This window comes from Schistocerca cancellata, chromosome 8 (genome assembly GCF_023864275.1).
Source record: "Schistocerca cancellata isolate TAMUIC-IGC-003103 chromosome 8, iqSchCanc2.1, whole genome shotgun sequence".
Taxonomy (NCBI): domain Eukaryota; kingdom Metazoa; phylum Arthropoda; class Insecta; order Orthoptera; family Acrididae; genus Schistocerca; species Schistocerca cancellata.
In genome coordinates, this window is record NC_064633.1 from 452,365,821 (window position 1) to 452,382,802 (window position 16,982).

Below are 16,982 nucleotides of genomic sequence, written 5' to 3' on the forward strand. Positions count from 1 at the left end.
CTTTCTAGTATTCATACCATGCTTTGTTCCCAAAAGTCATAACACAACAGCCTTCTTCGACACGCCATCGATACACATCGTCTCGTCAAGAACATCAAACTGTAAGTGTTTACTTTTTGGTGTTTGACAGCCGTGTAAAATAACAGAGTTCTGAATATCAAGAGCACTTGTTGATTAAGGTTTGACAGCAAGTAGGACAGTTTCTAGAATTGAATATTTATGCTTATAATTGAAATCTTTCGCTATGTTGTTGAATTTGCACGTGCTTTAGTTTTCCCGTGGGGAAAAATAAAGTGGTCAGTCCTCAACCGTTGATACTTTATGAAAGAATATGGCCCAGAAAGCTATTCTCATTGCTTCTGCGTTTTTTGCAATTATTCCTAATTGGCCATACCATAATAATTCTGCAGCCTGTGTACTTCAACCTTTGTCACCGATCTTGGGTTGCATATTTTCAGAATCGGTGATTCCTTTCTTTTATATACACGTCTTACACACACCTGTTTATTAATTTTGACTGTTGGGCTATATAGTTTCTCTTCTTCTACTTTCTGATAAGTCTTACCGTTCCAATTCCGAAGAAAGTCTGTATACAGGACGCATCTTGAGTGTCACGACCTTCTGAAAATGTTAAGAACACCAACGACTTCCTTGCCTCCACTAGAAACATTATAGTCCTCTTTGCACATACGTCGCATATCGGTAATTTCACTGCAAATGTCATAGAACTTAGTAATTATTTCAATGTCCTGGGCATTTGCAGAATCGAAAGAAGTGGCTGACACAATGGCGTTTGGGGATGAATGTCCATCTTTCTGCCAACTGACGTCATAACATCGGGTCCGATTTTGAATCATTCAACTGAACCTTTTCTTTCGCTGCTGCAGAGCACAACAAACCTCAGCAAGACGAAAGTAGGGGTGCTACTTAAATACCTTGAAAAATGAAAAATAATCAACAACTCCAGACATAATTATCAAATTTGAATGGCATTTTGTAGCCACATAACTAGGGAATTAACAAGATAAAAAATATTTCGGTTTTTTTAAGTCTCTTGGCGACTGTGTCCTCTTAAGTGGAACGTTAGTTCACTCCGAAATTGTACGTCTGCAAAGATAGAATGAGTACAGTTGTCTGTATACGCATACGAAACTGGCAAGTCCGGTTTTAACATACGATAGCACAGCCTCTCGAGAAGAGGACCAGCTCCAAATACAAACATACGACGAGTGGGCGTTATGTAGTTATCGGGTCGTTCGGCACACGTAGCTCGGTAAGCCCCAGCTGGATCCGCCGTAGGCCTCCCGGAACTGTTTGCCGCCGGCGGACAGAGGGAGGAGAGCGGAGGAAGCCTCCCCGCCCCCGCCCCCGACGCCGCCGCTGCAGCTGGGCCCGGGCCGCCTCTCGCGCCTCCCCCGCTCCCTCACGCGCCCGCCGCCCCCCAACCTTCCCGCCCCCGCTCGCGCGCGGGCCCTGCATTATGTATCGCGCCTGCCGCTGTAAATGGCGATGCGATACGATGCGATGCGTCCCTTCTGCGCCTGGCGAGGCCGTAGCCGGCAACCGGCACAACAGTGCCGCCGGGAGTGTTGCCGCGTCACGGCGCAGCTGCCATCCCTCCAATCACGCCGTCAGCTGCGGACCGGATCCGGCAAACAGAAAAGGTTGCAGTGATCTGCAAATAAATAGCTCCGAAGTCTGAAGCGAGAAAATAGGAAATAACTGGAAGTTATGAATGACAAAAAAAAGTGCGTATTTGACGATACTGCATGTAAAAAGGTTTGTTCGTATCACAACTGCTGAAGTAGCACCGTACATGATATCTGTAGTGGTAACAGAAAACTGTGGAAATACTGCGAAGAACACATGCTTAAGCATAAATGCAGACGTTAGCAAACCTGTAGGTTGCGCAATTGCATTTGGCCGCTAACGGCACCTGTGTAATATTCCAAATACGCTGCAAGTATCATTCACGGTCAGAAAAGTTCAAAAAATGATTCAGATGGCTCTAAGCACTATAGGACTTAACATCTGAGGTCATCAGTGCCCTAGACTTAGAACTATGTAAGCCTAACTAACTTAAGGTCATCACACACAGCCATGCCCGAGGCAGGATTCGAACCCGCGACCGTAGCAGTCACGCGGTTCCGGATACAAGCGCCTAGAACTGCTCGGTCACAGTGGCCGGCTCGAGCTATTCTCATTCTCTCATATATATATATATATATATATATATATATATATATATATATATATATATATATATGTATAAAATTCATTGATTGTAGCTTTGAATAGAGAAGAGAAAATAATTGTCTACACACAGTAAGACGAGCAATACATTACTGCTTGTGTGCAGTATACTTTAAACACTATGCAGTATTTCATTGGGGAGAAGAAGCCACGGAATAAAAGTTCTTCGAGCCTTCACCTCCCAAGCGACATTACCTTATTATTACACTCTTAGTGTGTGGTGTCGGTGTTTGTTTTATGATTATTGTGTTGTTTGTGACTGTGTTGTGGCATGCAGTGTCATGCGTTATTGGTTTTGGTCCCTTACATGATGATCCCTTCTGATTCATGTTCATTTAGTGTTCTTTCCTCGGTTTCCGAATCTGTGCTCGTGTTTGTGTCCTCCCATGTGGTTTGTTGTGTTGTTTGTGCCTGTCTACGCCTCCTTCCCTATGGGATTTGGCGGTTGTATTCTTCGTGCAGAGTGTTCGATACAATATCGGCTACGCTGTTTATTGTATTGCCGGCCGAAATGGCCGTGCGGTTCTAGGCGCTGCAGTCTGGAACCGCGAGACCGTTACGGTCGCAGGTTCGAATCCTGCCTCTGGCATGGATGTGTGTGCTGTCCTTAGGTTAGTTAGGTTTAACTAGTTCTAAGTTCTAGGGGACTAATGACCTCAGAAGTTGAGTCCCATAGTGCTCAGAGCCATTTGAACCATTTTTTGTTTATTGTATTCCAGTCATCGGGATTACGTATTATTCTGGCTATGTCATTATCGTTCTCCATAGCTCTCAGTTGTGCTAGCGTGTTGCACAGCAGTGTAACATGTTCTGATGTCCCAATTTCTCCACATACGCATATTTCATCGTTACTTAGTTCCATACGGTTTAAATGTAGCGGATACGGCCTGTGGCCTTTCAGGAAATGGACCATCCCCCGGCTTGGGTCGACATGTTTCAGTTGTAGTCTTTCGTGTACATTAGGAAAGAAAGAGTGTACTCTGCGACCCTTGTTGGATGTATCCCACTCTCTCTGGCATGTCTGAATCCGCCATTGTTTCATTTTTGTTTTGATCATAATGTTGGTTCCAGTAATTTCGCCCACTTTATCGAGTCTGTCCCTCTTAATCCAGTAAAGTGCAGCTCTATAACGTGTTGTTTTGTGTATAGGTCAGGTCCTCATCACAACACAAGTGCCTCCAGTGACGTAGTGTTGACGGCTCCGTTCATTCTCAGGAGTACACTACGTTGACCTCGTCTTGTAATTGTCTTGTTAGTCTGTATGTTCAGTCTGTGAGCGCAAGCACTTGCGGCGAAGCATGCGATGGATTCAAATATCGGAATGAGGTAGGTCCTGCACGGCGAGACGTTTAAATGTATTGCGCATGGCCGTCTTCAAGTCCGTAGGTCTGTAACCTGGGGTAAGGGTGATCGTGGCGGCCACTATATCAAACCATCACTTCCTGTCCACCTATCAAATTTGCTTGTTAAACAGCACTTTCATGTCATTTGCACTTTTGCTTTCTTTAAATTGCAAATTCTTTTTTGCATACAATTTAGAGAGGTATCATGGAATTGCTATCGATAGGTCATGATAGCTGTTTCTGTTATATCTTTGCGAAACACCTTTTCCTCTTTGGTGAGTTCCATGGTTCGGCCCATCAAGCGTAAGTCAACGAAGTTCAAATGTGCTAGATGTGTGTTTTAGAAACTGTGGCGATGAGTTGTAAGCAAATCGGAGCTTGTAACCTCTCCCTCACTTGTTGTTGTTGTTGTGGTTTTCAGTCCTGAGACTGGTTTGATGCAGCTCTCCATGCTTCTCTATCCTGTGCAAGCTTCTTCATCTCCCAGTACCTACTGCAACCTACATCTTTCTGAATCTGCTTAGTGTATTCATCTCTTGGTCTCCCCCTACGATTTTTACCCTCCACGCTGCCCTCCAACACTAAATTGGTGATCCCTTGATGCCTCAGAACATGTCCTACGAACCGATCCCTTCTTCTGGTCAAGTTGTGCCACAAACTTCTCTTCTCCCCAATCCTATTCAATACTTCCTCATTAGTTATGTGATCTACCCATCTAATCTTCAGCATTCTTCTGTAGCACCACATTTCGAAAGCTTCTATTCTCTTCTTGTCCAAACTATTTACCGTCCATGTTTCACTTCCATACATGGCTACACTGCATACAAATACTTTCAGAAATGACTTCCTGACACTTAAATCTATACTCGATGTTAACAAATTTCTCTTCTTCAGAAACGCTTTCCTTGCCATTGCCAGTCTACATTTTATATCCTCTCTACTTCGACCGTCATCAGTTATTTTGCTCCCCAAATAGCAAAACTCCTTTACTACTCAAGTGTCTCATTTCCTAATCTAATTCCCTCAACATCACCCGACTTAATTCGACTACATTCCATTATCCTCGTTTTGGTTTTGTTGATGGTCATCTTATATCCTCCCTTCAAGACACTATCCATTCCGTTCAACTGCTCTTCCAAGTCCTTTGCTGTCTCTGACAGAATTACAATGTCATCGGCGAACCTCAACGTTTTTATTTCTTCTCCATGGATTTTAATACCTACTCCGAATTTTTCTTTTGTTTCCTTTACTGCTTGCTCAATATACAGATTGAATAGCATCGGGGAGAGGCTACAACCCTGTCTTACTCCCTTCCCAACCACTGCTTCCCTTTCATGTCCCTCGACTCTTATAACTGCCATCTGGTTTCTGTACAAATTGTAAATAGCCTTTCGCTCCCTGTATTTTACCCCTGCCACCTTTAGAATTTGAAAGAGAGTATTCCAGTCAACATTGTCAAAAGCTTTCTCTAAGTCTACAAATGCTAGGAACGTAGGTTTGCCTTTCCTTAATCTTTCTTCTATGATAAGTCGTAAGGTCAGTATTGCCTCACGTGTTCCAGTATTTCTACGGAATCCAAACTGATCTTCCCCGAGGTCGGCTTCTACTAGTTTTCTGTAAAGAATTCGTGTTAGTATTTTGCAGCTGTGGCTTATTAAACTGATTGTTCGGTAATTTTCACATCTGTCCACACCTGCTTTCTTTGGGATTGGAATTATTATATTCTTCCTGAAATCTGAGGGTATTTCGCCTGTTTCATACATCTTGCTCACCAGATGGTAGAGTTTTGTCAGGACTGGCTCTCCCAAGGCCGTCAGTAGTTCCAATGGAATGTTGTCTACTCCGGGGGCCTTGTTTCGACTCAGGTCTTTCAGTGCTCTGTCAAACTCTTCACGCAGTGTCGTATCTCCCATTTCATCTTCATCTACATCCTCTTCCATTTCCATAATATTGTCCTCAAGTGCATCGCCCTTGTATAGACCCTCTATATACTCCTTCCACCTTTCTGCATTCCCTTCTTTTCTTTGAACTGGGTTTCCATCTGAGCTCTTGATATTCATACAAGTGGTTCTCTTTTCTCCAAAGGTCTGTTTAATTTTCCTGTAGGCAGTATCTATCTTACCCCTAGTGAGATAAGCCTCCACATCCTTACATTTGTCCTCTAGCCATGCCTGCTTAGCCATTTTGCACTTCCTGTCGATCTTATTTTTGAGACGTTTGTATTCCTTTTTGCCTGCTTCACTTACTGCATTTTTATATTTTCTCCTTTCATCAATTAAATTCAATATTTCTTCTGTCACCCAAGGATTTCTACTAGCCCTCTTCTTTTTACCTACTTGATCCTCTGCTGCCTTCACTACTTCATCCCTCAAAGCTACCCATTCTTCTTCTACTGTATTTCTTTCCCCCATTGCTGTCAATTGTTCCCTTATGCTCTCCCTGAAACTCTCTACAATCTCTGGTTCTTTCAGTTTATCCAGGTCCCATCTCCTTAAATTCCCACCTTTTTGCAGTTTCTTCAGTTTTAATCTACAGGTCACAACCAATAAATTGTGGTCAGAGTCCACATCTGCCCCTGGAATTGTGTTACAATTTAAAACCTGGTTCCTAAATCTCTGTCTTTCCATTATATAATCTATCTGATACCTTTTAGTATCTCCAGGGTTCTTCCATGTATACAACCTTCTGTCATGATTCTTAAACCAAGTGTTAGCTATGATTAAGTTGTGCTCTGTGCAAAATTCTACCAGGCGGCTCCCTCTTTCATTTCTTAGCCCCAATCCATACCCACCTACTGCGTTTCCTTCTCTCCCTTTTCCAACACTCGAATTCCAGTCACCCGTGACTATTAAATTTTCGTCTCCCTTCACTGTCTGAATAATTTCTTTTATTTCATCTTACATTTCTTCAATTTCTTCGTCATCTGGAGAGCTAGTTGGCATATAAACTTGTACTACTGTAGTAGGTGTGGGCTTCGTATCTATCTTGGCCACAATAATGCGTTCACTATGCTGTTTGTAGTAGCTTACCCGCATTCCTATTTTCCTATTCATTATTAAACCTACTCCTGCATTACCCCTATTTGACTGTGTTTATAACCCTGTAGTCACCTGACCAGAAGTCTTGTTCCTCCTGCCACCGAACTTCACTAATTCCCACTATATCTAACTTTAACCTATACATTTCCCTTTTTAAATTTTCTAACCTACCTGCCCGATTAAGGGATCTGACATTCCACGCACCGATCCGTAGAACGCCAGTTTTCTTTCTCCTGATAACGACATCCTCTTGAGTAGTCCCCGCCCGGATATCCGAATGGGGGACTATTTTACCTCCGGAATATTTTACCCAAGAGGACGCCATCATCATTTAATCATACAGTAAAGCTGCATGCCCTCGGGAAAAATTACGGCCGTAGTTTCCCCTTGCTTTCAGCCGTTCGCAGTACAAGCACAGCAAGGCGGTTTTGGTTATTGTTACAAGGCCAGATCAGTCAATCATCCAGACTGTCGCCCTTGCAACTACTGAAAAGGCTGCTGCCCCTCTTCAGGAACCACACGTTTGTCTGGCCTCTCAACAGATACCCCTCCGTTGTGGTTGTACCTACAATACGGCTATCTGTATCGCTGAGGCACACAAGCCTCCCCACCAACGGCAAGGTCCATGGTTCACTTATCGACCTTAATGACAGTGAAAAATTAAACCGCGTGTACCTAATGGAAATTTGGGAAAAGTAATCGTCACCGAAGTTAATTTGTCGGTAAAGAGGGAGGAAAGGGTTACATCTAAATGAAAGGAAAAATGCAAATGGAACTGGTGGAAATTAATTTTGAAAAGGGGTAAAGTTAATAAAGAAAGTAAATGTGCGGCCGTTACGTTAACAATTAACTAGCGGTAGTTAGATATTTGAGATTTGGGGGAAATTACTGTCGCCAGTCCTAAGGACAATTACTATTGTATCTGAAAAAGAAAGGTTATTACACATATAATCAGCACTAGAAGCGTGGCAACTGAAGGTTGACACGTGTAGTGTGAAAACTGAAAGTTTGTCAGAAGTAATAAATTTCGCTTCACTCTGACTTAATTTAGCAACAGAATTAATAAAACCGGAAAATCGAATGTTAATTTAGCGACTGAAATTAATAGTGAGCTTTCTTTCTGAAGCACATCGAAATTCAGTAAAATACGGTTAGTCTTGGACTACCTCAACAATCATTTAAAAGCTACTTGAATCTACGCAATTTAGAAATGAGTGATTTAACTTTAAACTTGCATTAAATGATTCTGAACAATTAACAATAGTAAAATTTAGTACGTACCAAGCTGAGCTGCAGTCACAGGTAAACTAAAATACGGTAACAAAACTCGCACTCTTAATTTGTGCTTGTGTAATCTAAATATTGTAGCCAGCTATGAATACCTAACTGAACTTTGGAATTAAAGCAGTGAAATCGAATGATGCTGGCGTTTGAATTTCAACGACACTCGGGTTCATTCCGGAAAAGGAAGGGACCCTGCTTGGTAATGCAATTGGGACAATGAGCAACAAACGTTCATGCTAAGTTGCTGTAATTTTGTGATGCAACAATTTTAAAAGTTTGAAAAGCTGAGATCTGCCATACAGTTCTAAAACTTTACGTGCTTCCAGTCTTCCTTGTTGGTTGATTGAAGGTTTGAAGCCGTCGATCGAGGAGGTGGCGACAGTCACTCATTGTCGGCCGTCGCTGTTGCAGAAGCTGGATGTTGGCGCGCCTTCTTCTCGACATGGTCACCAGGCGAAACGGGCTCTTGATGTGCGCCAGCTAATGCTTCCCGTCCGCGACACCGTGTCAGAAACTATCATAGCAAGTCGAGCGCAATTACATGCTGCCCAACCCCGAAAGCGCGGCAACTCGCGGGAGCGTCACACAACACACCTGCTCCACTCGCTACTCCAGGCAGACCCCGCTCTGCTCGCGCTCCACGCGACAGAGTTAATTCTACCAAAGATCCTAAACACTTTGGTTCTCCACACGACCTATCGATGTGTTCGTTCGATAGCATAGTTTTCCCCAGGCCAGACCCAGCGTATAAATACAAATAATATTCACAAATCAAAAAACCAACACATATATATATATATATATATATATATATATATATATATATATATATATATCTCAAACAGTAAAATAATTACAATATATAAAGAGACAGAAATGTCATATCTTTAGGTGACAAAATAAGGAAACAAAATTGCAGTGCAATAGATGGAAATAGGAGGATATGCATTTCCGGCGTTACAAGCTGATGTTTGGAGTTAGAGATTTGACGCTATCGTTATTGTTAGTTGCAGTGATGTTTAATATACAACGTGTAAGATATGTCAGTCGGCAGGTATTAGATTTTGTACAATTGATTACTATCATTTCACACGTTAGTTTCGCGATGAATTGCGAGCCTGGACGTGTATTAAGCCACATGGTATTTCAGAGACTGAGAGACCGATTACTCTTTGCAAGCAGGAAGTGCCACTCAGGTGATTTGCTGCACAGTTGGAATATGTGTACTGAAAACTTCTTCATATATAATTAATTATCATGCATCATATTGAAGCACATATTATTGATGAAAGCTTGCGATACCCATTGCCAATATGCTCTTCATCAAGTCTGTGATTATCTATGAAGGAGATATTGAAATATTTCTGCCCTATATAGTTTCTCGCATGAATTAGTAATAAATTTCCCGCTCTCTACACGTATAATTTCCAGGTTTTCAAACATGAATGACTCCCGTGATTCTTGGATAGGGCTTTGCTGTGGCGAATCTTTGTAATTGCATACATTGGCGTTCCCATGCGATAAATTATGCTGAATATGGTGGTAAGAGCTTCAGACTTTGCAACAATTATATGTAAATATATTTTCTTGGATTATGTCATTATGCATTGAAGAGTTTTCTACATTAGACCATTTTAAGATTAGAATCAATAGAAAACATCCGATTGTATGGTGGTTAGATACCTCTGCAAATTGTATGCAAAAACGTGTTAGCAATTTAAAGAAAGCAAAAGCGCAAATGACACGAAAGTGTTGTTTAACAGGCAAATTTCAAAGTTTCCAGGTAGGTGGACTGGAAGAGATGGTTCGATTTAGTGGCTGCCACGATCACCATTACCCCAGGTTACACACCTACAAGATTTGAAGACGGCCATGAGCAATACATTTAAACATCTCGCCGTGCAGTGCCTAGCATACGCATGGAGAGAAATTCAGTAACGATTGGACGTTGTTCGTGCCACTAGAGGCGCAAATGTTGACATGTATGTCTGAGGAAACCAATTTTATGAGTTATGTTGTCACGCGTTGAGAACTAACATATTATCTTTCACAATTTTATGTTGTTGAAGTCTAAAGGTTTTAAACATAAATTATACAGGGACTGGACGAAATGATGGAAACAGAAAAACACAACACCTTACCATGCCTAATACGGTGTAAAAAACTATTGGCATTCAAAACAGCTTCCAGTCGTCTGGGAAGGGATAAATACAGATCTCGTATGGTGTTCAGGAGCATATGATACCAGTCTTCCTGTTAAGTAGTGCCAAGTTCGGGTAACGATGAAGTGGGTCACGCACTTTTCTCTCCAAAGTAGAGCACAAAAGCTTAACAATGTTGATATCTGCTGATTGTGGCGGCCAGAGGACATGTAAGTGCACATGACTAAATAATCAACTTTCAAACATTATCTGACTGCGAATGAAGTTAAAACAGGAGCACAAACTTACAGAAATTCTCCCTAATGAAAAAATGCTGTGTGAACACTCTTGAAATTCTCTCAAACTTACAGAGTGTAACTCAAGTTTGAGAGGTTTCCATGAGTGTTCGCACAGCTTTTGATGTTCAATTGTGCAAGCTATGCATGGCATTTTTTCGTTAGGGAGAATTTCTGTAAGTTTGTGCTCCTGTGTTAACTTCTTTTACTTAGTTCGCAGACAGACAGTGTTTAAAGTTGAGATTTTAGTCATGTACACGTACATACTATACACCAATGATTTTAAAATTCTGATGGAATGTTATCGATCCTTTCTGCCTTATTTGATTTAAGTCCTTCAAAGCTCTTTCAAATTCTGATTCTAATACTGGATCTCCTATCTTTCCTAAATCGATTCCTGTTTCTTCCTCTATCACATTAGACAAATCTCTCCCCTCATAGAGGCCTTCAATGTACTCTTCCCACCCACCCGCTCTCTTCTCTGCATTTAACAGTGGAAATTACCGTTGCACCCTTCATGTTACCGCCCTTGCTTTTAAATTCTCCATAGGTTGTTTTGATTTTCATATATGCTGAGTCAGTCCTCCGACAACCATCTCTATTACGATTTCTTCATATTTATCATGCAGGTATTTCTTCTTAGCCTGCCCTGCACTTCCTATTTACTTCGTTCCTCAGCTACTTGTATTTTTGCTTTTCTGAATTTTCCAGAACATTTTTTTTTTACTTTCTTCATTATTCCATCAGCTGACGTACTTCCTCTGTTACCCATGATTTCTTTGCAGTGACCTTCTTTACATCCATGTTTTCCTTTCCAACTTCTGTGATTGCCGCCTTTAAAGATATCCATTCGTCTTCAACTGTACTGCCTCCTGAGCTATTCCTTATTGCTGTATCTAAGTCCTTAGAGAGCGTCAAGCGTATCTCGTCATTCCTTAGTACTTGTATGTCGCACTTCTTTGCCCACTAATTCTTCTTATCTCTTAAACTTCAGTCTACCACTTCATCACTGCTACATTATGATCTGAGTGTATATCTGCTCCTGGGTACACCTTACAATCCAGTGTATGATTCCGAAATCTCTCCTGACCATGATGTAATCTAACTGAAATCTTCCCGTATCACCCGGCTTTTTCCAAGTGTACCTCCTCCTCTTGTGACTCTTGCACAGACTATTCGCCATTAATAGCTGAAATTTATTACAGAACTCAATTAGTCTTTCTCCTCTTTCGTTCTTTGTCCCAAGCGCAATTTCCATCTCCTACTCCTTCCCTTACAATTGAATTCCAGTCTCCAATGACTGTTATATTTTCACCCCCTTTGCCTATTTTATTACCCTTTCAGTATCCTCGTACACTTTATCTCCTCATCTTCAGCTTGTGACGTCGGCATGTATACCTGAACTATCGTTGTCGGTGTTGGTTTGCTGTCAGTTCTGTTAAGAATAACCTTATCACTGAACTGTTCAACGTGACACACTCTCTGCCCTACCTTCCCATTCGTAACGAATCCTACTCCTATTATACCATGTTCTGTTGCTGCTGATTTTACAATATATTCATCTGACCATTAATCCTTCTTTCCACTTCACTTCACTGACCTGTACTATATCTAGGTTGAGCCTTTGCATTTCCCTTTTCAGATTTTGTAGTTTGCCTACGCCATTCAAGCATTTGACAGTCCACGCCCCGACTTGTAGAACGTTATCCTTTCGTTGATTATTCAATCTTTTTCTCATGTTCACCTCCCCCATGGCAGCCCCCTCCTGGAGTTCCGAATGCGGGTCTGTTCTGGAGTCTTTTGCCAATGGAGAGATCATCACGACATTCTTCTGAATCCTCATGCATTGATCATTGCTGATCCTTCCACCTTTAGGGGTAGTTTCACACCCGAAGGACCAGCGGGTGCCCTGAACCTCCTCCGCCCTCTGTAACACAGAAACAATAATCCAGTAGTAACCCAGAGAGAACCGGTAGTCTTGTGGTGACGTATTTTATGGTACCGTCTTTCATTGGCACTCAAAACGTCCTGGGTCCTAAGTTGGAACGCAACCACTGCTTAAATTTTCAGTAAAAATCATCACCAGTGATAGGTTTGCTCTCGTCAGAATTGACATCAAAGAAACATCGACACAGTAGGTAAGCTATGCGAGCCGAAAATGGTGAGGTATACATGCCGACATCGCAAGCAGAAGAGGAAGAGAGAGAGAATGTGTATGAGGATACTGAACCGATAATTCAGTACACAGAGAGAGATTAATATCTAATAGCCGTGGGGATTGGACTGCGGTTGTAGGGGAGGGAGTAGGAGAAAGGATTACGGGAGAATATGGGCTTGGTAACAGGAACAAGAGATGAAAATAAACATCAGTTAGTAACAACGAATTGTTCAAGAATTACAAGCAGAAGAGATATTCTTGGAAGCGGGAGATATGGGAAGATTCCAGTTACATTACATCATACTTAGGCAGATATTGTATTAAAAGGGGTGCCTAGAAGCAGGTATAGATACAGATGACATTTTAGTAATGATGAAGATTAGGTTGAAGTTTAAGTGACTAATCAGAAAGAATCAATGCGCAAAGAAGTGGGATAAGAAAGTACTGAGGCAAGCCGAGACACGCTTGAAGTACTCTGAGGCTACAGATACTGCGATAATGAATAGAATAGTACGCTGTTGATCTGAAGAGGAATGGACGTCTCTTGAAAGAGCAATCACTAAAGTTGTAAAAAGAAACCTGGGTACAAGCAGGATAACTGCGAGGAAACCATGGGTAACAGAAGAAATACCCAGCTGATCGACAAAAAGAGAAAGTACAAAATTTTTCAGGAAAATTCAGGAATATCGAAACACAAATTACTTTGGAAATAAATAAATAGGAAGCGCAGGGAAGCTAAGGTGAAATAGCCACGTGAAAAATGTGTAGGAGTTTAAAAAATCGCTGAATAGGAAAAGTCAAAACAACCGTTATTGAAATTAAATGCAAAGGGGAATCATTAAGAGTGCAATGGGTATTCCACTATCAATTGCAAAGAAGAAAGCAGGTAGGTGGATAGAGTACACTGAAGGCCTCTGTGCGGGGAAGACTTGTTTGATGACGTGATGGAAGAAGAAACAGAAGTCGACAGGGAAGAGAGAGAGGATACAGTACTGGAATCAAATTTTAAAAGAGGCCTAGCCGACTTAGGATCAAATCAGAAGGGCTACATAAAATTCCATCAGAATTTCTAAAATGGTTGGGTAAACTGAGAGCAAAACGAGTATTCACGTTGGTGTGCGAAATGTGTGAGACTGACGATGTATCGTCAGACCTTCGGGAAAACATCATTCCTACAGTTTCGAAGATAGCAAGAGCAGACGACTACGAAAATTATTGCAGTATCAGCTCAATAGCTCATGCATCCAAGTTGCTGACAATAATAATATACAGAAGAATTGGACAGGAATTGGAGTAACTGTTAGATGACGATTAGCTTGGCTTTAGGACAGGTAAACGTACCAGTCAGGCAGTTCTGACATTGTGGAATGGAAGCAAGACTAAAGTAAATACTTTCATAGGATTTGTGGACCTGTGGCCGTGCGGTCTAGGCGCTTCAGTCTGGAACCGCGGGACCGCTCCGGTCGCAGGTTCGAATCCTGCCTCGGGCATGGATGGTTGTGATGTCCTTAGGTTAGTTAGGTTTAAGTAGTTCTAGGTTCTAGGGGACTTATGACCACAGATGTTGAGTCCCATAGTGCTCAGAGCCATTTGAACCATTTGTGGACCTGGAAAAAGCGTTCGATAATATGAAATAGTTCAAGATGTTCTAAATTCTGAGAAAAATTATGGTAAGCTGTAGGGAATAGCGGATAATACAAAGTACACCCAACAACCAAAAGGGTAACATAAGACTGGAAGACCCAGAACCCATACTGTTCAATCTACACATCGAAGTAGCTATGACAGAAATAAAAGGAAAGTTCGAAAGTGGGACTAAAATCGAGGGTCAAAGGCTATCAATGATAAGATTCGCTGATGATATTTCTATCCACAGTGAAAGTGAAGAAGAATAACAGGATCTGTTGGACGGGGTGAACAGTGTAATGAGTAGAGAACATGGACTGAGAGTAAATCGAAAAAAAGACAAAAGTAATGAGAAGTAATAGAAATGAGAACAATGAGAAACATCGTAATTGAGAGTAATGAAACAGAGTAATTTAAGGAATTCTGCTCCAAAGGCAGCTAAATAACCCATGATGGACAGAGGAAGGAGGACATAAATAACAGACTAGTTCTGGCATAGAGGGCAGTCCTGGTCAAGAGAAGTCCACGAATATCAAGAAGAGGCCTTAATTTAAGGAAGAAATTTCTGGGAATGTATGGTAGGTAAACATGGACTGCGGGAAAAGCAAAACAGAAGAGAATCGAAGAATTTGAGATGTGGTATTACAGAAGAATGTTGAAAATTAGGTGGACTGATAAGGTAATGAATGAGGACGTCCTCTGCAGAATCGGCGAAGAAAGGAACATGTGGAAAACAATGACTGTGACAAGGAACGGGATGATAAGACGTGTTTTACGACAGCAGGAAATAACTTCCATGGCACTAGAGTAGGGGGTAGAGGGTGGAGGTTAACTGTCAAGGACTTCTTTTAATACATCAGGGGATAAATTCCATGATACTATAGGGAGGTGTAGAGGGAGGATGGTAACGGTCAAGGATAGGAATCCACAAAAAAGTAATGAGGACGTAGGATGAAAATGCTCCTCTGAGCATCTGGCCGGCAGCCACCACACACGCTCTAACAACACACTGGACACCTTGTAGCTTGTGATGTCAGCCACTACGATTTCTACTATGTTGGTGACACACATAAGAGTGTCGCTTCCAATAAGTTGCTTCATCAAAATCTTCTTCCATTCGTTCATTGCTGCCCCAAGTTTTGATCATTAACTTCAATAATTTTTATTCTTCAGTCACTCCAAGACCCAGTACTTTCCTACATAACATTTACGAGGAGCATCACCCGCTGGTTGACATGGGCGCACAGAAGCACAATTTTACTATCAATCTTGTGACAGACAGTTTATCGTGATACTAAGACGGTCAGTTTTGGTCAAGGATGGGTTTCTGATTCCTAATTCCAGTCCTTCAGGTTTATAGACTGGACATTCATCACTGATGATGATTTAACAAACTGAAGAAGCCTGAGAACTTTTCCCAACCATTGCATGGGGGCTTAATTAAATATTATTATGCAAATATTTTTTAATTTTTAGTAGCTAACTGTCCGGTTACGCAGCCTCGTAACCGGTTGGCGTTGACCAGTGTTTGTACGCAATCTGACTGCATAGAATAACAACAAGAAATGAAACAAAACTTCCGTTAACACAATTAGTTAATTAAATCCCCAGCAACTATAAAACCTAGGAAACAACAAAACACAAGTGCAGATGTTCTGTGTGTGGAAGTGTGATTCAACATACACATCTGGCACGGTACTTCCTCAATAAGACAAGATATTTTAGATACCATTTACACTGAATTAATTAAATAAAACTGAAATACTATAATTGCACATTGAACCAGAAATACAGTCTAATACAAGAACACGAGCCAGATGATTTGTTGACTGAACCTGTGACCAAGAGGCATTATTGTTTAAGACATTAAAATAAAAAAAGGAATTTTTTACCTTCATATGTATATTGACGAAAAGCACATTACAGCATTCCTAATCCAACAACATCTGGTGTCTAGCCCAACAAAACAATATGACAACATCTGAACAAACACTTTCCATGGGAACTTCTCAACAACGACACGCTACTGCAACATCTCCACAAGCACTCTCTACCACCGCTTCTCGACAAGAACTCTCTACGACGACTTCACGATAAGCACTGCCAGTGGAGGCGGCAGGATAATACTCTTTGGCGCAATCTCTGGCGCTGTGACTCAGTGTAGCCACCTTTCACCATGCCAACTGTTACTCTGCTGGATTCTGTAACAGCTCCCATAAAGATGACATAACGTTGTAAGTAGCCATTTTTTGGTATTAAATTACAAATTTTATTTATTATATACGAACAGAACCTTTCTTTCTGGGGCTTATGTGATTCTCTCTTAATTTCCTAACCAGAGGCATGATATTTTCTTCCTTATTTAAATATTGAAATCTATCCATTCATTACTTTAAAAATATCTCAGAGTGCTTCAATTCCCCATTAACAAAATATTAATTTATAAAAGTTTTCGTACAGAAATACACCACAATATGAAACTTATAAAGTTAAAAACCTATAGTGTGAGTCTCTAATCGACTTTTGTAAATACAGCTATTGCAAATAATTAAACTTTTCATTTACTTCTCTATTTTTAAAAGATTAAACACCTGTATGTAAACAACTGTTTTATACTGTACGAATGGTCAATCAATTATGTGTAAGAAATTTGTGTTCCACTAAGGATGAGAGTAAATAAAAATAATGTGTTTTATAAAGGGGGATGAACCTCAGGTAGCATGGAGACATAGTTCTGAGAGCTAATCAAAGCTTGATATGTTATTTAAATGCGAATGTTTAATATGTTGTTTAGAAGTACGTCACAGCTGTCTACCTGATTTTTTTTATTTCAAGGGTTTCCA